The sequence below is a fragment of the Anastrepha ludens genome, chromosome 4 (assembly GCF_028408465.1).
Source record: "Anastrepha ludens isolate Willacy chromosome 4, idAnaLude1.1, whole genome shotgun sequence".
In the NCBI taxonomy this organism is placed as follows: Eukaryota; Metazoa; Arthropoda; class Insecta; order Diptera; family Tephritidae; genus Anastrepha; species Anastrepha ludens.
This window is the reverse complement of record NC_071500.1, coordinates 78,043,468-78,069,015: the sequence shown is the minus strand read 5'-3', so window position 1 is coordinate 78,069,015 and position 25,548 is coordinate 78,043,468. Positions and strand designations below refer to the sequence as shown.

The 25,548-nt window shown below is 34.8% G+C and overlaps 1 protein-coding gene across 1 annotated transcript in view; it reads right to left on the bottom strand.

Annotated features, from left to right (window-relative positions):
* Positions 1-23,512, bottom strand: part of LOC128859924 (trichohyalin) — a 220,489-nt gene extending 196,977 nt beyond the window's left edge. Inside the window, exon 1 of the mRNA XM_054097075.1 lies at positions 23,052-23,512. The gene's annotated coding sequence lies outside the window, so the exon portion shown is untranslated. The remainder of the gene's footprint in view (positions 1-23,051) is intronic.
* Between the last annotated feature and the right edge of the window lie 2,036 nt (positions 23,513-25,548).

Sequence of the window (25,548 nt, the reverse complement as noted above, 5' to 3'; positions counted from 1 at the left end):
TACATATAAACTCGTCAAAGAGCAACACACGCTGGCAGCAACGGTTATTAATTGGATACAGAAATATTGCTAAGTGATGTCATTGAGTTTTTGCAGCTTTTTGGTTAATTGTCTGACTCAATAGCGGTTGTAAATATTATTTTAATGAATTTCAAATGAATTACACACAAATGTGCCACTTACTTATAGTTAATACGTCATCGATGCATTTGGTTGTTTTACTCAATAGTGGCGCTACTGTATTGAATTTGATAATGATCTCACTAGTTTTGAATCATCTGGGCAACGATCCAACTGAGTGCATTTTGCAACAGGTATTTCTTGCCGGGTATATGAATATTCCTATGCGTTCTTTTTGCTCTCGATAACTCGAAACAAATATCTATATGTATGTGGTCACATTACTGTCAGGGTTATTTATTTAAAAATAAACTGTTTGTACTTCGGTCGTCGCGCAGTGTGAAGTTGCACGTATACCCTCTATTAAATTTCGGCATCAACTCCCTGTTTGTCCGCAAACATAGTTGCCAGATTATATATTTCTTTATAATTGTGGTAGGTTGGCTGACCTTCTCACTTATGTATACATTATTTTAAGATACTTACATTACTTTCACTGATACCTAATATTAAAAATTTTAAAAAGTACTTAGCCGGAAAGAGCTAAAAATATTCGACGAGGTTGATCTGAATTAAAAAATTTAGTTATATCGGTTACGATATTTTACGGTGTGGTACAAATTAATATGGCGGTCGCGTGAATACCATTCGACTGATTCCAAGTTTCATATCCATTGTGAGCAAAAAACAACAACAACAAACAAACGGACGCAATTTCTAGCTTGAAGAGGATTCTTATAAAAAATATCTGATGTTAGGAGGCGAAATAAAACGAAGCATCCAGTTGTGAAGAAAACATCAAAAGTACCACTAATGAACTGATATCCTTACAGACTATAATACAATAGTAACTTAGATTAAACTATTGTTATATAACTTATATTTAAAAACAATTATAATGTTCAAGAGATTTAAAAAAGCAACTCTTAAAATCGAATAATCGAGAACAATTTCATTATTAATGGATTTCAATTCACGTAAAGCACTTGTAATAGGAGCACTACTGGCATACTTAGTTTTAGAGTTTTCCCCATAAAAGAGTAGAGTTTCCTTTCCAACAAGTATTGTCAATCAATGGCTCCAGTAATAACACTATGAGTAAAGGACAGATACAGTATAAACCTACGAATTTCTAAGGACTTGATACCTATAAGCATGAGTCGAGCCGAATATGTTGGTATGGGATCAATAAAGTTCAGAAAGCGAAGGGCATATTTGAGACAAAAATTTTGCGAATGCTCCGTTCTATTAATAGTTTGCTGACTAATTGGTATCCAAATCAAAACAGCATATTCTAAATGAGACCTAACACATGATGTATACCCTTGAGTAACTTAATGGCTTAGAGATCAGATAAGTTCGGAGGAGAAGATCGGCATACCACCTCTGTGCCAATAAAATGCTTTTGCGAACATATTTGGTTAGTGTCCGTGTTCACATGAAACACCAAATGATACAAGCATTTTTTCTAATAGCGGTTACCCCTCGACAGTCAGTGGCAAACGTCCGAGTGTATTTCTCCTTTGAAGCTTCTTATAAAAAACCATATAACGTTCGGAAGCGGCATAAAGCTGTACGTCTCTCCTTTTCTGGAAAAATTTCAATTTCATGCCACTAATAGGAGCGTTTAGCCCAACAAAAAGGGTAAGTGCCAATTATACATGTATACATATGCAGTTATATATTTAAGAGCCATTATTTTGATACCACAGCTATTTAGTCTATTCCGAGTATAGATCAGACTTATAGATCCTTTTATAAATTATTTAGCACGTTAAAGAAAGCTGGAGGAATAGATGTTTCCCATACTTTCGATGGAACCAGAATAACCAGAGTAACCGTAAAATCGAATTATGACTATGTCGTGTACACAGTGTAATTGACAATAGTAAGTGGAGGAGCGAACAATATTTGTAATAATATGCAACAACAAAGTCATCGAGCAAAATTCGCCGCTAGCGCGTGCAGTTATACCTCTAAAACTGGTATGACTAATTATTTTACTAACAAATGTAATTTTAGGCAGTTCTATTGGGTAACTAAAATCATTTTAAAATTTTACTATAATACATTTCTTACAATTTAATGAGTTTTTTTTTTAATAAATTTATAATAAATGCATTTGTACTTATTCGCAAACGAGGTAATTTTATACGACAAAAAAAACGCACGCACGCTTGTTATGAAGTGATAGAATTTCGACAAAATGTAATAAAAGAAATAAGGTGTGAAAAACACTAGTAAATGCTTATAAGTCTTATAGATTTAAATACACGAAACGAATCTGCTCGAACTGTAAAAGATGACGCCGTGGTGCGCCACCTCAGCTACATGCATTAGCAATATTCAATAATGTAGTTTGCGCTTATGTTGATAATCTATGAAATATGTCTGATTATTTTCTAGAAATGCGCATGCATACATATGAAGGTATGTAGATGCACAAATAAATAATTTGTTTATATGTTTATGTGCTTATGTATGCTTGATTCTGTATTGAAATCGCTTTTAAGATGTGACATGGCGCCGCGTAGCTTTTGTCTAATTTTTCGCCATATTACGAACAATATTTATTTTTTACAACTTTTTGCGCACATTAGTTGCTTAGTTGCAAACAATGAATTTCTTTTACTCCGGCATGCAAATTTAACGCTTACCATATTTCGCTTCTGAAACTATTTTCGTAAATCTTTTATTTATTTAAATGCAAAGCATTTACACGATTAATTTATAAGGCAGCAGCTGTGAAAGTGAAGTGTTAAATCTCCGTGATGAGAGTATTTCAGAACATGGAACGAAGCAGCCCAATAAAACGAACGTACGAGGTGCGGCTATTAAATAACAAGATTGACGCTGCTATAGAAACAAGCACAAACGCCAGTGACCGCCAAGAGTTTAGCGTATTTGTATTTCGTTTCACCGGAAAATATTTAAGTGTAACAATAAAGCAGCGAATTATTTTGAAATTTCACATGAAACTTGCAAAGTCCGCTATTGGAACTTATAATTTATTTGAAGAAGAACATTTTTTGCGGGTACGTGCTTTTGAGTGGTTTTAGCAATTTCAGGATGGCCTTGTTTTTTTTATATTAATTGTATAAAATAAATTAAAATCTATGACAAGACTAGGAAAAATTGCCTGAGTTGAGGAGGGGCAAGTATGGTGTATTTGACCAAGCCAATGCACTGAATACTCCTAGCCCAGAAGAGTGCCTACCTAAAAGCCATTGACCGGTGGCATAAGCCACGACCTTCGAGAAGTTCTCGCTTGAGAGGTTGAGCAATTCCCCTGACCTTTTCTTATCTCATTTGTAGCCAAATTAGTCTGCTTGTGAAACACGTATTTTCTGCTCTCCATGACCTATTAGCCTCTCCAACTTATTGCTAGTTGCCATAGAAATTTTAAAATTGGCTTTGTTTTCAAGCAGTGGAAGATTAGTACCTCTCTTGCTAGCTTATCGGTCTTACAATTTCCTTCAATATCTCTTTGTCCTGGAACTCATATAAGACTGACCTTGAATATGGTGTTAATATCATTTAGAACTGTCAGGCATTCCTGAGCAACCTTTGATCTTACTATAGGCGCATTCATTGATTTAATGGCGGCCTGGCTATACGAGAAGATATTTAACTTAGTTTTTGTTACGACGTGTGTGATAAAGCGCTACAGTCCGTAAGTCGGACAAATAATTCTAATCCTAATTATTTTGAAAAAACTCCATAGCCTACTTTATTTTCTAGCTTGAATCCATCCGCGAAAAAAATAATTTCCTCTCTTCTCCATAGAGCCGGTTACAGGTGGGTTTAGGAAAAGATTAACCGATTTCTTGATTATAACTACTCATAGTATGTAGTATGGAAGAGTGATCGAGCCGCCGGGTCTTCCATAGCGCTGATGCGGCGGTCACGTATTTTCCTACCAGATTTAAAGCAGACCAATTCAGTAGCACCTCGAGCGCTTTATTTGGGGTAGTTGTTGGGGTAGTGATGCATAAAAACGGAGTTCTTTGGACCTGTCTCAGCAGTTTCATATAACTTGCCACTTGAGTTGATGGCTATCACACAATATTCCTTATACAAAAATATACCGAACTACCGAATTGTAAAGCCAATGTGTGAAACGAGGTGTTAATCCCCATTTGATTCCGACCGCTTTTCTGCATGTGTGCAATGCAATGTTGGCCTTTTGTTGGCCCTATTCTCAAAATTAGATTTCCACGTAAAATTCCTGTCGAATATGGGTCCTAGGTATTTAACATTCTCTTTCAAAGGAATCTCCACACCCTTGAAAATTAGTGGGGAGACTGTGGGCAAGTATATGTTTCCTTGGAAAAAGAATCAATTCAGTTTTGTCGTGGTTTATTTCGAGTCCCCTACTCTCTGTCCAGCTCCTAAGCGTGGACATGTTAGAGCACAGAATATAATAATTTCGACTTTGCGTTATCAAATCCTAGTTGTATCTTAATTCTGTGAAAGCAAATCATATTTCACAGGCAACAGCGTTCAGAGCACTTGAACACTTCAATGGCATCCCGATGTGGATTAATTCTTTTTTTTTTTTTTGTGTCACGGCTATTGAATCTTTTTACTCTAAGGATGGAAGGAAATTATTTCGGTAATTATGTACATATGTATGATATCAAATTATCGTATAACACACACAGAAGTATAGTCTTTCTGATGATTTTGAAGGAGGAAAAATTACTTTGCCTCTTTTATATTACCAAATCGAAATCTTTCTTGAGGTTAAATTTTTGAGTAACGGAAATCGAATAAGAAGTAATAAATTTTCGATTTAAATTTCATGACGAAAACTGTGTTGTATTATTGCGCTTGAAAAACGTACGGAAAATAAAAAACGCCACGTAAAATTTTCTTCAAGGGTAGTCGTGGTGTTATACTCGTATATAATACAGAAGGATAAAAAATATGTTTCTATTACTGTCAATAAGAGTCGCAATTTTGAAGGCCATTTACAGGAATTGTGTGGATCAGTTTTCAAGCCTGAAATTATTTGATAAATGTATGTAGATTTTAAAACCACTCAAATAATACATCGGCACTTTGATTGGATATTTGGATAAGATTTAAATTTCCTATATGTGTAGGTATGTATATATGTATTTATGAATGTATTTATTTAGGGAATCTACTTCCAACGCACTAAAGCTGCTTTCGTCACTCACACATTCTATTGTTCGCTGTGAATCGTGTTAATACATTGGCTATCGTTTGTTTTAAGTGCTTCAACGCAACACGTCACTATTTAACATTGTATTTGTTCACCCTGGCCATGAAAACTGGTTGACTGGTTTACCTGGTCGCTTGATAACTGTGATGCTGTGGGCGTTTTTGTGGTTGCTTTATCGCAACAAAAAATAAACGCTGTACGTACGTCATAATTGTCCCAGAATTCTTATAAAAATATTTATATATTTGCTTAGCTAAACTTAGGCAAACACGTATATATGTACCTACGTATGTATGTGTCATCAGAACAAAATTTGTAAAAATGGTTTCATATATGTAGTGTAATAAAATTCTAATAATAGCCCAAAAAGAACATCAACATAAAAACGTCAAATATGTATGTGTGTACGTAAATACGTTACAGAATTTTCTTGCCTTTAAATTCAACACTGCGACGGAACATAGCATATAAAAAATTCATATCAAATACGACTTTTTAATTGGCCTCAATGCTTCAAGATGCAATCTTTTGTGAGCTGAAAGTGGCGATGGAAAGGAAGAATATGATAGATTGTCCAAGCTGGATCTGAAGTCAGATTATACTTTCTTTGGCTATGATTTTTTACTTTACGGCCGTCCGGCCGCAAATTTCCTTATGGTAGTAGTCTGGTAACTTATTTTGAAAATTTCGAATTTCGGTTTTTTACATATTTTGAAAGTGCGATATATTGGTAATACACTGTACAAATTTTAGACCGAACTTCGAAATATTGACGAAATTATAGCACATACATGAGAGCGGCTCGTACTTACGCGCGCTATAAATAACACTAGTCTACAAGGAAAAGTATCCGAAATAATTTAAACTAATATCTGCTTCTCTGTCCATGCAAAATTCGGATTGATAACTAAAATTAATTTATTAGTTTGAGTTTTCGAGATATCCTAACCTAAAAGTGCAAAAACCCCCATTTTTGCCCATATTTGAGGTTATGTAGCCTTGCAGATGTTTTCTTTCACCAAAATTAAAGGATGGCATCTTTAAATACAATCCTTCTTTTTTCAAATGGCGTTTTGTTTGCTCAAATATCATTTTTTTTCGCAGAGATATCGCATTTTGAAATTTTCATGTTTCGAAATTTTCCTACACCTGAAAATCGATTAAGATAACATAGACATGATATATTCGATTACTAATTTTCTTGAATTGAGTCTTATTTTTCTTAAAATTTTGTCTCACACCATAAGTGTGCTGACTCACCACATCCCTACACTATCTAACCTTTGGGTACCGAGTCACACACAGCCCTAACCCCTAGAAACCACCCCTATCATACCGCGAGCAGGCTAACCCACATAACCGCAAGCAGGCTTTCCCACAAACTCCAAATTTACATACTATTAATCCATATATTTCAGGCCCTCAAACCCAAGAAAATTAGTAAGCGACTATATCATGTCTATGTTATCTTAATCGATTTTCAGGTGTAGGAAAATTTCGAAACATGAAAATTTCAAAATGCGATATCTCTGCGAAAAAAAATGATATTTGAGCAAACAAAACGCCATTTGAAAAAAGAAGGATTGTATTTAAAGATGCCATCCTTTAATTTTGGTGAAAGAAAACATCTGCAAGGGTACATAACCTCAAATATGGGCAAAAATGGGGTTTTTTGCACTTTTAGGTTAGGATATCTCGAAAACTCAAACTAATAGAGCAATTCTGAGGCCAGATTTGGATTCAGCGCATCATAAACCTTCGGAAATATATAGTCTGGTTTCTGGGTCTGAATGTTGGTTAAATTTTGTCGGCCTGTGTAATCAATTGCTAAAACTTTAAACGCGTTTTTCTCAAAACAACGTTTTTCCGGATGGCCGTCGTGAAAACAAATTTTCTATCTAACGGATTGAGCTGAAATTTAGATATGTTTTTCTACACATCAATAGTTCTGGCGGGTAGTAGATTTAATTTATTTTGTACACTTTCTGATACCTTTAATAACATATCAGAAAATCAAACCGATTGAATTTTATTTTCCCTTCCAAAAATGTGTCAAACATGGCCTCAAAAAACGTGTAAGTTGCCAGCCTACTATGCCAGATAATGGCAGCATTTTATAAGCAAATAATTTTAGTTTGGAGTGGTCGAGTAGTCGCATGGTGAGGGTTATCAAAATTTTCGTTGATTGTCAGCCTGCATTGATATCAGTAAGATCGAGAGCTCTGAAATCAAGAATTGTAAGAAAAAGCCATAATGTCACTGAACAACCTTAATGTAACTCTCAGATCTACAACAAAATCGTTATAAACAAGGCGCAAATGCACTCTTAAGAATGTGCAAAATGCAGAAAGATTTAATACGAGAGTCATCACTGGGCACTTTGCAAAACTTCCCTGAAGGGAATGACGATAGTTAAACCTTACCGATTCACTACTGAATTAATCACCAGTATTACTGACCATTTATGTATACCACGGGCGATACTTTCTCTGAGATTCTACTAGTGTTCTTAGAACAACTGACTGGGTCGTTCTTATGAGAATAATAGCGACATTTTGATAATGTGTTTCAATGCTGTTGGAACTTTTTACGAGATTTTATTAATTTCATCTATTTTGTTTAAATTACTGTTTATGGCATAAAGAAAAAAAATAACTTTCATAAAGGCGGAAGTTTAGAGTTCCAGCCCTTTTGTGATACAAGTCCAGATATACGCTTTTAATTACCTAATCAACACAAAACTAAAAACTTCAAAGTATTCAATCATTATGTTATACATACTTCTTTGTATCAAATTGTTTTAAAATAAAAAAAAGCTAATTTTTTCGAGGCCGGCTAAATCTTTCACTTTCCCTAATTTTTTTATAAAAAAATTTTTTTTAAAGTTTTTCGAATATTCTTTTTCCAGAAAAAACAAAATGAAACAATTAGCTTTCAGGCTTTCAAAAATTTGTCTACCCATCAAAGGTCAATTAAAAAGTGTAGACGCTTCGTTGCCCAAAATAGTCGACAAAAGGAGTGACTTGGATGCACCTTACCCCAAACTTCCATCAGTATTATTACGCCAAGATTGCTCTGTCTTTACCTTTATTCGCATAAGATGGAGGTCATTTACTGAGCCGGATTTGTGTTAATGGAAAATGTTTAAAAGCTCATTAAGGCTTATTTTCAAGCCTTGGAAATTGAAAATTTCGGCCCGTGAAGAAGCTTAGTGCCTAAAATAACACACAGATGAACTCTTTTATAAGCTTTTCAACACTAGAACTTTGTTTGTACTCGTATACATGTATGTATTTAGATTTTGTGCCCTTAAATGAATTTTTGTGGCTGCAATTTTTAGACCTAATTTTTACAAAGACATTTTTGAACAAACCAAACCTTTCAAACACGCAACACTTTTGTGTACCATTTGTTCTCTTATCTGTAAAATTTTTTTGATTTTAAAAGCTCTGCTTTTAGCGTCTGAGTATAAACAAAATGGCTTATAGATAATCAGTGTAAACAAAATGTCCGTCTTTGCCGCAAATATGACGGCAGTGCTGGTTATCTATGCTTTAACACACACACATACAAATACTACATAATAGTAAGGAATTGTACATATGTACATGTGTATCTACGCCTTTTTGGTGGTATTTTTTGGATGCGTATATATGTAGTTAAATTTATACGTCTGCACGTTCGCTTCAGTTTTTGGCCATTGTCATTTCCTTACTCTACCCAATTCAATTCACCTCGGTGACAGAGGACACTTGGGTACGTATACGTCCTTGTGTATGTGTATATACCCTACGTATAGATGCGTGTTTATACGTCTGGGGCCCATCTACTACTGCGTTCATCATTCAGTTTGTCCGGGAGCAGCATTGAAGGTCGTTTAGATTAGAATGTATTGCCGTATACTGCCGCATTCTAACTTGGATCAATTACCGAGGCGCCTAATTTTCATTGACCATCGCATGTTGATTGAAAAATTTTCAAATTTATTGCAGTTTGTGCAAATATTTTCGAGTTAATTGACGAAGTGGCTTACTTTTTCGACTTTTGAAGGCTACTAAAAGGCGGCAGTGGAGATTTGTGGGGACACAACACGTGCGGCTTGCTTGACCACCGATAATACGTATGCGTGTGTGTGTATATTTATGCGTATCTAGTGATAAATTCCGTGCAAATTAAGCGAAGTACTTGAGAATGAAATTGCTTTTATAGTAAAATATAGCGCAAGCGTATACTTAACCCATCGGTAGCCACTACCAGAAGCTAAAAAAATTGTCTGTGCTTCTATAAGGACTGTAAAATGTAGAGCAAACTTTAGTAATTATGTGTTCTTTAACTATAATTTTTATTTATTTTTTTATTTATTCGAAATGAAAAATCCAAAGAAAAATGTACAAAATTTCTGCGAGCCCTTGAAGTGAATATTTTCACTTTAACAATAGCATTGAAACTTAAAATACATAGAAGCTGAACCAATTCATTGAGTAAGCCTAATGGCTAAGAATGGCTAGAATAGCTAGAAATGCGAAAAACAAACAAACTACATAACTTAAGTTGCAAACTCATTAAAAAATAACTCTGTAAAAAGACTATTTACTTGGAATTAACACCTGGTTGGTAATTCGGCCATCAAACATACAAGTGTGAAACAATTTTAATAACGAGGAGTTTCTTAAATGTACAAATATAACAAAAATATGGAAAATAATTACTATTTATTATATATTGACCCCAAAAGCTAGTCTTATTCAGCCAAACATTGACATTTATATGTTTTTTTTTAATGACAACCGATTGAAAAATATACATAATATCAGCAATTTTCATAATTAGTTTAAAGTTACTCGATGCTTAAGTAACTTATTAGTTCAAAATACTTACAGGAAATATTAAACATTTCATTAATAGGAACATCTCGCAGTGTCTAATACAGGACTTAGGGTAGCGTGTCCAAGAATTCAAGTGCAAGAAGAAGAGTAGAGCAGAGAGATACTAACAATAGGTGGCCTAATCTGGGCACATGCAGAGAAAAAAACGGAACTTACTAAATATTGGCCATATCACCGCCAGAATGCGAGTCGCGTACAGCGACTTGTGTAGAAGCTGTAGTAATGAGGAGAGATGAAGTCAATGCGAGAACTCCTCGCACTTAAATGAGTGCATTTTAGTTGTATGTGGAACCGGTTATTCGAGGATCTGGACAGTTTAAGTAAGGATCTGAACGGTTCTGTACAGTTTCAATGGAGGGGATGATTCAAGTAACCAAAATAAAAGGATGGTTTAAAGACATGTGGGTAGAGGATTAGAAAAATCTTTCCTGCGTGACACAATGAACTTTGTAAATGCACCAAGTAAACTCTTTTTAAGAAAAACTCATCTAACCTAATCTGAGACTCTGAACAGTTTTTTAAGTAGATCCGCAAGCAAAACATGCCGCAAGCAACGCGACAATAGGACCCAACACTTTAAAGAATCGGCCGAGTAAGATTCTGGCGAACATTTCGGAGCTTCTTGGAACAATGGACTATCCACTCCCCACTACAACTGCCCCCACAACGTTTACAACCCGCCTAATCTCAAGGGAAGAGCAGAAAGAGGATTGTCATAGAGAGAGAGAGAGAGAGATCGTCATAGAGGAAGAGAGATAGGAGAATTGTAAGGCTGATGAACTAGTGAAACTCGGCACCAAAATTCCTAACGAGAACATAGGAAATGACATAAGCGTACTCCTACAAACACACAAGCTACTTAATTTGAGAAATTTATAAAAAGAGTGAACGAAAGCTAATGAACACACCTCCAGAATTGCATGACAATTGTGGCCGACTCGCAAAGCGAAATGGGCAGAAACAGATTCATAGGCTTAGAAGAATAAGCATAGACGTAGCGCAAAGATTTATATTATAATGAGGCACTGGCAGACACGCCCAGATGATAGATCTGTAGACAGACGACTTCTGTAAAAGCTGTCTACACGAAGCAGAGGAAGAGACGATTTTGCACCTTCCTTTGGCATTGCCTTTCTTCATCCAAACAAAGATTATACACTCTATAATAAGTTAGAAGATCTCAGTACTATGGAAATCAGGGAATTTCGAAAGTTCACATTGGTTTTAGGGAATTCAGAAAAAATTTCACATGCGGCATCACAATTAGCTATGAGCTTGAGCCAATTGCTACAACCTAACCTATCCTTACTTTTTTTTATAATAAGAACGGGAAATAAATTAAATAAAGTTTAAGCTATTGTTTTTATTTGTATAAATTTCTGTTGTATAAATCACCAATATTATTTTCATACATTCTGATACATTCTGAAATGTAACTTGGCGTGTTGTCATTGAATGCTAATGAACCACAGCCGTTCTACGATTTTGATGTTTTATGTCTGCCTTGGGTTCAGACCCCAAAAACGACTGTCAGTATGATATAAACAATGCATACAACTCCCTTTGCAGTTTTATTAAAATTCAAACTGTTTGGAATTTCGTGGGGAATTTTTTGATATATTTAGGTTTTTCTAATTGTTGAGAATAATTTTTAAAATGTATATCACACAGCCCGATATACTTCTGTTTTGAACTATTTATATAAAATAAATATACACTGAAAAGCAAAACTGTAACAAAATGTAATACTTTCTATTTCAACACATTTTTTTTTTAGACATGTTTTAACAAATCAAATATTTTTTTTGCATAACTTTATTGTCATGTATGTACTCTCTCTCTCAAACCGGTTTGGTGTCAATGCAACAACAACAACACTAGTAGCAAGCAATAATGCAAATAAAGACAAATGTTACAGTTTTGCACTCAACCCATTTTTTATTTTTTACAATAAATAAAATAAATATTAATAAGATGTCCAATATCCTTTGGATTTTTTCAGCTCGTGGGTACGATTGGGCATACTTCGTGTATACCTCAAGACAAAGTCAGTCGGAATAGCATCCCATACATCGCGTGTTCGCTCCCACAGCTCATTAACTCCACTGGGCGGACTTGAATATTCGGCAAGCTTCGATTTTACATGACTCCATAAGTTTTCGATTGGGTTCATGTCCGGTGATTGTGGAGGCCACTTCAAGTTACGAAATTTTTGGCGTTGCATCCAATTTCGTACAACATGTGCGGTGTGCTTAGGGTCATTGTCTTGCTGAAAAATTACTTTTTCAGCAGCAAGACCCATACTTTCCACTACACCCGGCAGATTTTGTTGCAATATGGCCAGGTATTCCTCTTTCCGCATTATACCGTCTATTCGTACGAAAGGACCCACACCATTTTTGGAAATGCAGCCCCACACCATAATGGAGCCACCACCATGTTTTACTGTCTGCTTGATGTGATGTGGCTGGACTGCATTTGGGTCTTTAACCCAATACCAGGCCCGACCATCTGACTGAAATCGATTGATTTTGGTTTCATCAGACCAAATAACCTGCAATCGTTTTGAAATTTTATGAAAAAAGGTATTTTATAATCCATTTATAAAGACGTACCTGATCCCAATCTTCAACTGGCCAGCTTTGGTGAGCCACAACAAAATCCCGCCTCAACCGCACATGTCTTTTTGTCAGCATTGGCTTGGTTTTCTTCTCCGCTGCCTTTAGCCCCAGTTTTGACAGGCTGCGCCTGGCTGTCCACTGACTGGCATCAATATCCAGCATCTTTAGTGCTTCTTTGGGAGTGACCGCCTTGCTGCTTGTTACCAAATTTGCCAGATGGCGGGCATCGCGGTCACTTATCTTCCTTGGCCGGCCTCCTTTGTTACTGGGAACAGCGTCTGGTACATTTTTCCGCAGCCTTTGCACAGCCATGTGGCTCACTTCGAATTTTTTAGCTATTTTTCTTATAGACTCGCCCTTCTTCAGCAAATCAATTATTTGGCGTTGTATTTCCCGATTTAACATTTTGTCTTATTCACGGTCACGTTTATAATAATTAAAAATCCACCAAATATATAATTACGAGAAAAATAATGGAAAATTTGAAAATTAAGAGTGAGTGCAAAACTGTAACATTTGTCTTTATTTGCATTATTGCTTGCTACTAGTGTTGTTGTTGTTGCATTGACACCAAACCGGTTTGAGAGAGAGAGTACATACATGCCAATAAAGTTATGCAAAAAAAATATTTGATTTGTTAAAACATGTCTAAAAAAAAATGTGTTGAAATAGAAAGTATTACATTTTGTTACAGTTTTGCTCTTCAGTGTATATACTTATATACATATATTTAGCGCTTATACCTTTTATTGATTGTTTGGCCGAGCTCCTCGCCCAATTTGTGGTGTCCCTCTTGATGTTGTTCCAAAAATGAAAATGTTCTAATTAAGTCGACTCTAAATGGCTGATGCTTTTTCGTGGGAGAAATACACTCGGAAGTTTGTCATCGCCAGCTATTAGAAAAAACTGTTGATGCTTCATGCACGGGGTTTCAAACCTGTGCATTTCCGAATGGTAGTCACACACCAACCCATCCGGCTGAAAATCTCGAAAAACTAGTTCATGTATTGTGTTTACTGAAGGTATAACATAGATAACTTTGTAAAATTTGCATAGCTCTACAAAGTGAATGCCGCGGAATTATCTTTGATCTTTGAATGCACAATAATTAGTTGTACATTTCTAATTCATTGGATTGTATAAAATATTTATTGCACGTTCGTTATTTTTTCAACGGTCTTTGTTTCTTTCTGCATATTTTTCGTTATAGAATTTAGCATTGAGATTTTAAAATCAGGCTTATAACGTGACCGTGGCAGAATTTGGCAGCCAGCAGATTACTAATTGCTACTTTCGGACTCGTGCAATGATTTTTATTCACCTATTCGTGTGCAATGCTATTTCAACTTTCGGTAATTATTTTAATGTAATTATATTCTTCTTCTTGTATCTGTGACCAATAGCCTATTATATAATATATATGTATATAATTGGCGCGTACACCCTTTTTGGCTGTTTGGCCGAGCTCCTCCTCCTATTTGTGGTGTGCATCTTGATGTTGTTCCACAAATGGAGGGACCTACAGTTTTAAGCCGACTCCGAACGGCAGATATTTTTATGAGGAGCTTTTTCATGGCAGAAATACACTCGGAGGTTTGCCATTGCCTGCCGAGGGGCGACCGCTATAAAAAAAATGTTTTTCTTAATTTTGGTGTTTCACCGATATTCGACCCGACGTCCTCTCTGTGAATTGCGAATGGTAGTCACGCACCAACCCATTCGGCTACGGCTGCGCAGCAATTTTTAACTTTTTAACAAACATTGTCAGACAGGTAGTGATTTCGCAAATATCTAAACAATTTTGTTAGTGAAATATGGTGCCACATGCACTTAAATTCTCTCTTAATTCAACTTAAGTACTTACTGCTTAGCTTAAGCGCCGTGTCTGGTGAAACTTTTAAATACTTATAATTTCACATGAAAGATTAATTCGAATTTATAGATTTTATTTTGGATATCTTAAAAGATACATAACAAATTTTTTAGACTGCTTCTGAAAATAATATATTTATATAAATGCAATTTTATGCTATCTAAAATGTATTTATTTTACCTTTTCAATGAAGTAATTCAAGAAACTCGAACATATACGTGGCTTAAGTTTCTTTAAATCACCTTATTTGATTTGGATGAGATAGTATTTTCTCTTTTAAAGTTCACAATCACACAAGTTTAGTTATTTACATGCATGCATTTGTGCGGTATTTCCTTTTTGAATCATATATATAAAGCGTTGGATTCTGAATAATTGATGTCAATCTAGGGCTAAGCTTATTCCAAATATAATTAGCAGTTTTAACTATATTTAAATGAAGATTAGAGCAAAACATGAAAATAAGAATTGATGTGAAATCAATACGAATTGATAAGCGAGTATATACACATGCATACGTGCATATTAAGGTGGTACTAATGTGATAATTTTTATTTCCTATAAATTTACTTGATTTGAACTTAAATTCAGTTTCATTTGTAGAACAACAACAAGAGGAAGGAAAAGCTCGACCAAATACAAAATATAGGGAGTATATACTCAGGCCGAATTTGTATGGTCCTAATTTGCTATTCTCGGCCGCTGTAGCCGAATGCGCTGGGGCGTAACTATCATTCGAGAGTGCGTAGGTTTCCTGCATGAAGCAGCAACGCGATAGAAAAAAATCGTATAACAGCAGTCGCCCCTCGGCAGACAATGACAATCCTCCGAGTGCATTTCCCCCATGAATGCCATGAAATGCTTTCAACTTGAATCCCAATTGGTTGATATGAAATCACAAGCTGCTACATCCCAATATGAAGGTAAATTAAATTGAGCATTAAAGGGTATATAATTGAAGCAGTAGAAAGTCTTCCTAATCGAGTCTAACACCGATAATAATGCCAGCCTTGAAATCTAACGCAAAATCTCTCTTGCCAACAAGTGCTACTTTGGACTAACTAGGCAATTGAGAAGTAAACTCCACTCTTGATGAACAAAACTAACACTCTATAAGGCCCTCATTATGCTTGGACGATAACAACATCCGATGAGACATCCCTTTGAGTGTTTGAGAGAAAAATTCTGCCGAAGATTTTTGAACCTTTGCACGTTGGCAACGGGGAGTGTCGTAGGAGATGGGACAAGGAGATGTAAGAGCTTTACGATGGCATAGACATAGCGCAGCGTTGGCTTGGTCAATTCGTCCGAATGGATACAAGAGCTCCGGCTCTGAAAGTGTTCAATGCGGTATCAGCTGGTGTTATCAGAGGTAGAGCAACGCCTGATGTGTGAATCTCGATAACGACTTAATAAAACTCAAGCAAGCTTGGTATAATTATTGCTCCCCACCCCACTTAGATGCACATATAAATTATTGAGATAGGACAAAATCACGCCCCCCGTTTAGCGTTCAGCGTGTTTTATTCGAAAAATCAACAGCCAGCATAAATTAAATGTGAGCGAGTATATGAAGTTCGGCCCGGACCGAATTCCGCCTTCTTTACTTCTTATGTATAAGAATTTACGTCTTTTTCTTCCCAGTCTGTATGTTGACTCTTACTTTTGTAAAATTTTTTGGAGCTCGTATATGAAGTTTGATTTCTCTCGAAAAAAAATTTAAGAAAACGGCTTCATAGTTTTCAATTTGCAATGCCTTCGTAAGTAAAAGTAAAACCAAATTTTCATTTAATGAGACGTTGTTAATATATATTGCAAAGAGTTTTTTGCGCAGCTTAATAGAAGATCTGGTGGCAATTTCTGGATATTTATTTATCGCTATTTCAACAAATGAGCGGTTTGTTCCATACAGCCACAAACACACTCGTGGCACTTGTCTTCTACTTTTCATTCCTTATTGCAAATTTACGTTTAGAGTAAACCATTGTTCCATGCTTTGTATTGTGAGTCAGTAATAAATATTATATGAAAGAGGTGTAAATAGAATTACTTGTCTGTGTGTACATAAACTTAATCCTAAGCGATGGGAATGAGTGGCTTTTCTTTAGGCCGATTTGAGCGGAATTGTGATTTCTTGAAGGCAAGTTCTAAAGCTAATCAAGTGATGAGTGAGCATCAAGTTGATGGAGGATTGCAATAAATTATTACTAAAGTGGAAAAATAGGAGCAATACTCACTCGAAGTTGTTTTAACGCTAATGAGTATAACCATGAACTTTAGGGAAAAAAATGACGGCTTCTCTCGGACTGCTGCCATAAAAACACTTTAGCTTGCAAAACCTTGCACCGGGAGAGCAAAACAGAAGCAAAGCAAATAATATCGTGCACTATTAATATACATTTAGGTACAAATGAGTACATTTTATTACACTCCAATACCAAATATGTCGTTACAAAAACCTACCACGCAGTTACTAAATAAAACAAAAAACAGAAAAAATGAGGCGGAATAGAGAAAATAAACAAAAGACAAAGGGAGAAAAGCTTAAGCGAATGTAGTGGCAATTACGCGGCATCCCATAAAGAAAGGAAAATACACAATGAATTTGATGTAACTTATTTTCAGTTAATTAAAATGAATTGAGGCAAATAAACAGTGTTTTTTCTTGCAGACTTTTTTTGTGACAACAACGCAAAATTTGCAACTCACTTGCCAACAAAGTGTCAGTCTCACTGCCACTGCCAATTTAACTTTTACAAAAAGCGCCAAATCAAGCGGCAACAAACCAAGTTACATTACAGGCGAAAGTGGCCAAGGGTTTCTTCATACCCAAAATAACTTATTATCACAAATCGCTAATCATCAAAACTAATGGCAATTGGAGCAGTGGATGATAGTATTTAAAAGTAAATTTCATTTTTAATTCATTGTTTTTTTTTTTTTTGCAAGAAATAGATTAATTTTGTAGCTATAACAAGAAATAGCCTATCTAGTAAAAGAGTCCAAGTTGAAAGAAAACATTAATGATTAAGGTGCCATTACCGCTGAATTAAATCAGAAAATTTGGCTATAAATCACTCTGATGAGGACCGAGTCAAGGGAGTCACTTAATGCGCTAAACTTCAGAAGTACACACGAGTAGCTCAAGTGCTGGCGGAAGCAACATACTTACTTATATATATACATATAAAAGAGTAGATAAATGTGGCAAGGGATTTTAGCTGTTGAGTGTCAAGGTTAAAAATGGCAAATGTGTGGGCAAGTGACATACTTTTGACCATTCTGGATGAGCACTTAAAGTCTCCTGGCCAACTGTGGTCCAGAGATGTTATCTATTTTGTTTTTTTTTTAAGTATACTTTTCCAGTTTCTTAATGCCAACCCTCTTTCTTTCACAACATACTTGAAAGTCATTGTTTTAATTCGTCTTCGTTTCACTGAATGTGGCAAAAAATATATACCATTCCAAAGAATCTGATTTAAAATTTCTTATTTACATTGATACACTCGTACAGGTCGTTCACTAGGTGAGTACTCAACTTTAAGTTACATATTTTCAGATAAATATGCAGATATGACCGCCTTGTTCTTGTTTTATGCTATGGAAAAAAGTGTATCTATTAAGGGTATCTATTAACAGTATCCCATTAGAAAAAAATGTGTAGGAATATTAGTTAGGAATAGTAAACTGAAAACTTTAAAGCTGGTTTTTTAATGTATGTATATGTAATATATATATTGTATATATATATATATATATATATATATGTATATATATATGTATATATATCTGTATGATTATATTGTTTATTTTTTTTTAATATGGCACTATTCCAGCGAACGCGCTACATAAATTATTATTATTATTATTAGAAGGCCATTACGCACTGCGACCAAAGCTGATCTATTGTGAAAGGCCTATTTTGTAACCCTATAGTTTTAGGCTTTTTAAAAATTTTAGCACAATTTTGGGTTTGTTGTTCCAAATATTGCATGGAGATACTACGATACCACCGAGGTGGTGAAGTCTCTGTCTGCCCAACGCTGGACATTCACAAAGCACATGTTCTGAGCTTTCTATGTCCATTTCGCAAAAGCGGCAGACATTGGTCTCAGATAGACCAATATTATTTAGATGATACCTCAGGCTGCAGTGACCTGTAAGATATCCTGTTAAAAGACGCAGATCTACTCTGCTTAGTGAGAGAAGTTAGTCAGATATTCCTTTGTTGGGACTTAGGAATAGTTTGGCTAGACGCTGACCGGCACAGTTTAGCCAGTGTGCGGCAAGTTTTCTTTCTTCCCATTTCCTAAGGAATTCATTAATGTGGCCTTTTGTGAGGCCACAGAAAGGCTTAGGACCAGTAAGTTGCATATTTGCCCCTTGTTTTGCAAGGTCATCAGCCATTTCATTTCCCTCATGTCCTTCATGTCCCGGAATCCAGCATAGTGTTACTATGTTGAGGTTCCCTGACGTGTTAAAAATAAATAAATAGTGGTCTGAGATTGTGCGTAGAGTAGAGTAGATATGCAATGTGAATAAAAGTAAAGAAAAAAAATCGTATGCAAATGGAAACACGTAACTCTTCTATTTTTGACAGATGGGGGTTAAAATGGATATCTTTTGTGGATAACCACTGACTGAAGTGGAGAGGAGATATACAAAAATTCCGGCAATACTGTCAGAAATTAATAATGCGGACGGCAAAATTTGATTACAATCAAAGCTTTTCAACTTCCTAGAAAATTGTTTTAATTTACTTATACAATATCGTGCAAATTGATTTGAATTGAAAACTGTGTCCTTAATATTATATTTACAAATTAAACAACTGATTCAGAGGAACTGAGTAAGCTGACTCGCCGGGCAAGATGTTTTTCATCAGCGGGTTTTAAATGTAACAGGTTCAGGTTAAGATTAGAATACTCCATTTTAAATGTTGTGCTGTTCTTACGTTCACATTTGAGAGGCATTAATAAAAACTAATTATTATTAAAAATTTTCATATGATGACTTCAATTATATGTCTATGATTACGTATGCTTGTTTTATGAAGTAAAATAAATCGTATACTGGAAATACCGTTTAAACAAATTTTTTCTTTAAGATTTGCCTGTTTTAATAAATATATTGTATGATTTCTTAATTTTCATCTTAATTTTGAATTCATCTTAATTTTTTGACAATTTTATTTCACGGTATGTTTGATGCTTTCAGCTGTTGAATTTATATATATATACATATATAATATATAATATATATAATATATAATATATGTATATAATTAGTGCTAACACCGCGAGTGTTTGGCCGAGCTTCTCCTTCTATTTGTGGCGTGTGTCTTGATGTTGTTTCACATAATTAAAAACGGATGTCCCAGGATCCCGAGATTACTTTAAAAAATTACAAAAAATCGTTAAAAAATAATGCAGCTCTGCAGATGTAGTACCGAATTATTGGCTTCTTCAGTTACTAAATTAAAATGTGACTACGAAGAAACTGGTTAAATATTCTAAGAAAATTGTCAATTTGCCAATAAACTTTATTTTGTAGATATCCATGCCACTAAAGCTCTTCAAAGTTTTAGTGTATTCTGCGCAATTATAATAGTTTTAATATGGTTAAACTGGGATGGATCCCAGAGTACATAACTTGGCTAATATTCTCAACAGAGCTTTAAATTATTCGGATCCTCTATTGTGTGGCTTGAGAATGTGTAATTCAAGTCACCGCCTTTTGCAAGATACATCTTCTCCGAACCAACTTCAAAATTTATCACTGCTTTTTCCTTTTAGTTTTTCAAATATAAGAATTTTCGCCAATATTTGCAGAATAATTTTCTTCTTTAAAAATATAGATTAGTTCCAAAATGTTTTCACTGACTTCATCAAGAACCATATGATAAAAAAAGAAAGGTATTTTAGTACTTTACGTTGTATTGGAATGCACAACGATAATTCTTCCCTAAAACTTACAAAAAATTGCCTGTACGATAATTCAAAAGGTATCTCGAATCCTTCTATTACACCATTTTATGGACTGATGGTTAGAAGAAAAATTTTATAAATTATGAAATGAAAATTCAAAGTTTAATCCTCAATCTGCTTAACGACTGCTCTTAATATGTTTGTAAATGCTGTAAATTTGTCAAATAATTTGAATTCAACTCAATTTTATAGCTATAAAAATTCATCCGTACCAATATTAGATTTAATTTTGCATCAACATAACAAAACATCGAAAATTGAAATGTACATCTGGAGACCGCGAAATTAAAAACAAACAGTATTTTGCGGAAAAAAACTCGTGTTAGCGGGATTCTCAACTAGAAAAGGAGCAACAGTCGTTATTTTTAATGTTGTTAGAAATTGTTGTTTGTTTTAGGGTTGCAGATTTTCAAACCTATATATGTACATACATATGTGCATATGCTGGGCAGCAGAACAAGGATAAATAGGTGGTGTCAGGAAAATATAATACAATCCTGTGAATAAAGCAACCTAGCAAAAGCTTCTGAAATCTGGCAAATATTCTGACTTCCTCCACAGCCAGTGACTGGTGAGTGTCATCTTCTTGCCAAAAATAAAATTCACACTTAAATCGGCAAAGGAATAGTGTGATGAGTTTCGCTGCCAGCGTCAATTCACGAAAATACATACATATGTATAATACAATGCAATAGTCACTTCAACTGTTGTTGGTCTTGCTGCGATGCACCTAAGTACGAGTATACGTCTATGCACATATGAATATACGAGGGCATACGTACATAAGTACGTGCATGAGTATTCATGAAGGAGTATACGATTGCTTCTTTTTTTTTTTTTTTTTGCCTTCACCTTTTTGTCGGTGGATTCTGCTAAGCCATACGAGATTCCGACTGCCAGTCAGCATTTTAAGCAAGCCAACCGACTCATCGCCTTCGTTGTTCCTGTTGCTGAAGGCAAAACAATATCGTACGGCTCTTTTGCTCACAATCGCTACCATTTCATGGCTTTTGTTATATTATTATTTCATTTCATACTTCTAATATACTTTTCAAAGAAGGCACGTGCATACAAGCACACAAACTTTTTTTGCCATCTACTGTCATCTTGGGTTTTTATATTTTCTTTATTGCTGTTTTTGCATTTTTGTTTCATTTCTCTTTTTCGAATTCATTGTTTTCGTTTCACTTTTAGGTAATCATCGGTGAGCGATGGCGTTCATTACTGATCTCGTATTTTAAATAAGATAATTTTATTTTCCATAGTTATTTATGCTCTCTGAAATTTGACTGTTTTATTTAAGGCTTTTTTCGTTTTTTCGACGTGGCCAAACCGAATTATATACTTGTGCATACATACGTGCTTAAATACATAAATATTTAAGTTTAATTTAACACGATTTTTCCTCATAATTCTACAAGAAACCATCAAATGGCAAATACTTGTTTCTCATAAGTGATATACCGGAGCAGGTTTAGCGTTCATCAAATCTCAAAACCATAGAAAAGCGCTGATGCTTCGGCAGTGGCAAAACTTAGAGTGCATTTCTGCGATGAAAAATAGTCTATGCAATTTTTTATGTTTCGAGCCCGTGAAATTGCAATTGAACTTCTTACAACGCAAATTTTCATACCTTGAAATTACGAACAAAAATTTAATGTAAATTGTTTTTTGTTTCGAATCTCTTAACGTTTTGCAGCATGATAAAATAGATTAAGTGTAGCATTGGTAACTATATATAGCGAAGTTTTAATGTAGTGCTTCATGAGAATGGGAGTGCCAATAATCGATAGACGGAATTTTTAAGATAAATTCACTAATTGGATTTCCATGAAACTACATAACACTGAACACCATTCCATACGAACATTTTTTTTATTTACATCTACATGTGGATGTACATACTTATGTGTCGGTTTGACTAAATTATTTATTTTAATTAGCAACTTTTGGCTTTCAGGAAAAAAAATCGTACATTTCATATTTTAATTTACTATTTAAAAAAAAAATTTATTCGGATAGATTTGAAATTAGACCCCAGTGAGCGAGCAGACTTCAGATGTCTTACCAAAATTGCAAAGTTACGTTCAAAAGTTTTTTAACGATTTTTTAAACTCAATTCTAAGGCCTGAAGGGCAATAAAACTAATAACTTTTTAACAATAAAAAGCATCACCGTTTGATTTCATATTCAACTGCTCCGGTTTAATTTTCTTTATTAAGAAATGATATATACACATACATATATATGAATAAAGTAAAATTAAAACATTTACTTTCAAACATATTTGATTATATCTAAAACACTTATGTACGTATGTTTAGATATATTCTACTTGAAGGAAATTTGTGAAAAAATAGCTCAATTGCTCACCTTTTCGTATTTCAATTCCTAAATCTGCTTTTCAAATGGCATAAATTACATGAATTGTTTTATTTTCGTTAATATTTATTTTTGCAATTCAAATGAATTTCAACTTTTTACACTTAACACTTCCGGAAACTAGACTCCAAAGGCATGTGAATTTTAAATTTAGCACTGTTCACATTCCAAATCCACAGATTAGTTCGTAAAAATTATGAATTTTTAAAACAACCAGTTTTCGTTCGGTAAAACTTCAATATTGAAAATTCATATTAAATTTACACACAATTTAAGACCGGAATGCACAACTTTCTTGTTGGCATCTCGATATTCGTCTGCCCAGACAAATGCTTAATAGACTATGGACCAGCGAAGTCTACTGCCACATTTGTTTATTGCAATTTTAGTGACTGGTGCTCAACACTTAATTACACGTCTAAACTAACCGAATATTAAATCGCAACTGAGCGAAACACAGCAATAGCGAAACTTAAAAAGTGTTTGCTGCTCCTGTGGGGCTCTGTTGGACAGCGCACTTTGTGAGCAGATGTGTTGGCGGCAAAACACTGATGTGCTTTTGTATTTGCCCTTAACATTGCATTTGTTGTATTGGTTTTGCCAATTGAGAGTTGGTGCCGAACTCGTTCAAATGATACCGGCGTCAAAGCAGAGAGCTTGACGTTGCTACACGCCAAACAAATCACCAACGTAAAGCTTTGAAGCCGGCTATTGTTGGCGCTCTTTGGTTAATTGCTCTCTTGCAATGAAAAATGCCGGTAAACAACTACATGCAAATTATGATGTGCTGTATTGACACGAATACACCTTCGAGTGGGTGCGTGCACATGTTGCTGAGCTCACTTGTACTTGCACGTTATGATTCCCCACATTGTTGCTTCGGTATGGTTTATGTTGCTGAAATTCTTCTGAAGGCAAATTTTACCTCTTTTGAACGGTATAATTTCTTAATATAAATAACTTACTTTATGATGAAAAAAGGGAACAACAAATAAAAAAAGTATTGTTATCAAGTTGCCTATCTCCACATTACCAACATGCATTTAGTGAGCTATAAGGATTTCGATTATTACCTTATTAAACAGAATTACTACGAAAACGGCATATAATGTATGTATATATAATATATATACTATATACACATATATACATATATGTGTTCCTTTCACTCTTCATCGTTATTTTTATATCGCAAAGGTCATGTTTCGTCGATAACGGCATTTCTAAAAGTTAATACTGGTATGTATCAAAACCACAAAAAATTATTAGTTTCACATTATTGGGTTTATATTTTTATAATAAATATTATATATAAATATGTACAAGTATGTATATACATATACTTGGCGCGTACATCCTTTGTTGCGTGTTTGGCCGAACTACGTACTCCAAATTGTAGTTAGCGTCTTTATGTTGTTCTACAAATGGAAGGACCACCAATTTTATGTACTTTTCCGAACACACAATTTTTGTAGTATATAGTTTTAATTAGATTTTTGAAGCGCCAAAATATACTCCGATGTTTGCTATCGTCTACCGAGGGGCGACCACTATTTGCCCCAAGTGGGTTTCGAACCCGGACGCTACCGAGTGGTAGTCAAGCACAACGCATTCCGCTGAGGCGGGCGCAAAGTATAAATAGTATAAACTATAAATATAAACACGCGCTGTTGAATCGATTAGCACAGACTTACCGTTGAAATATGTACATCTATCATAAATAGTATTAAGAGAACAAAAGCACATTGGATACAAGGATTTCAATTTTTTGTTGTATCACTCAAAATAATGAGAAGGAAATGGTATTATTTTTAGAAAAGGATTGCGTTATGCTATAAAATTATATATAGTTTTTATTGGGTGAGGTAAGGCCAGGTTAGACATACAAGCTTTACACATTCCAGTAAAGGTTATAGCCACAGTGATGTTGACAGCGTTCAGGCATGGCATCACTAGTCACAGATTTTACTAACACCATTTCACAGCAACATTTCTCTCTCAAGCTCTTGCTTTCTCTCAGCAATATATATACATATACATTTACTTCGGATTCGGTAACTACCGGATGTGACTGCGCTTGTGTTCACACACACCATCTCAACTGTTTATATGTAATTTTTTGCTCTGGAAATTTTTTTACGCTCACATTTTTTACTTCAGTGGTTTTGCATTGCTTGTGTTTATACGTATTTATGCGGCATAACACTGTATTTTGTGTCTTTATTTTGCAGTTTTTATTTACATTCGCATTTTTTCAACTCACCACAGTTTCTTTCGTTGGCTCCATTCATAATTTCGTCTTTCTGTTCCATTGGCATATTATACTGTGTTTTTGGTGACCAAAATACATACATATGTATTTATATACTCATACTAAAATACATTCACATACATAAAACTACATGTGTCGGTTAAAAATTATAAAATCAGGATACCTACAGGCAGGCAGTCCATTTGTTTGCCATTTAGCCGAGATGGGTGAGATCAC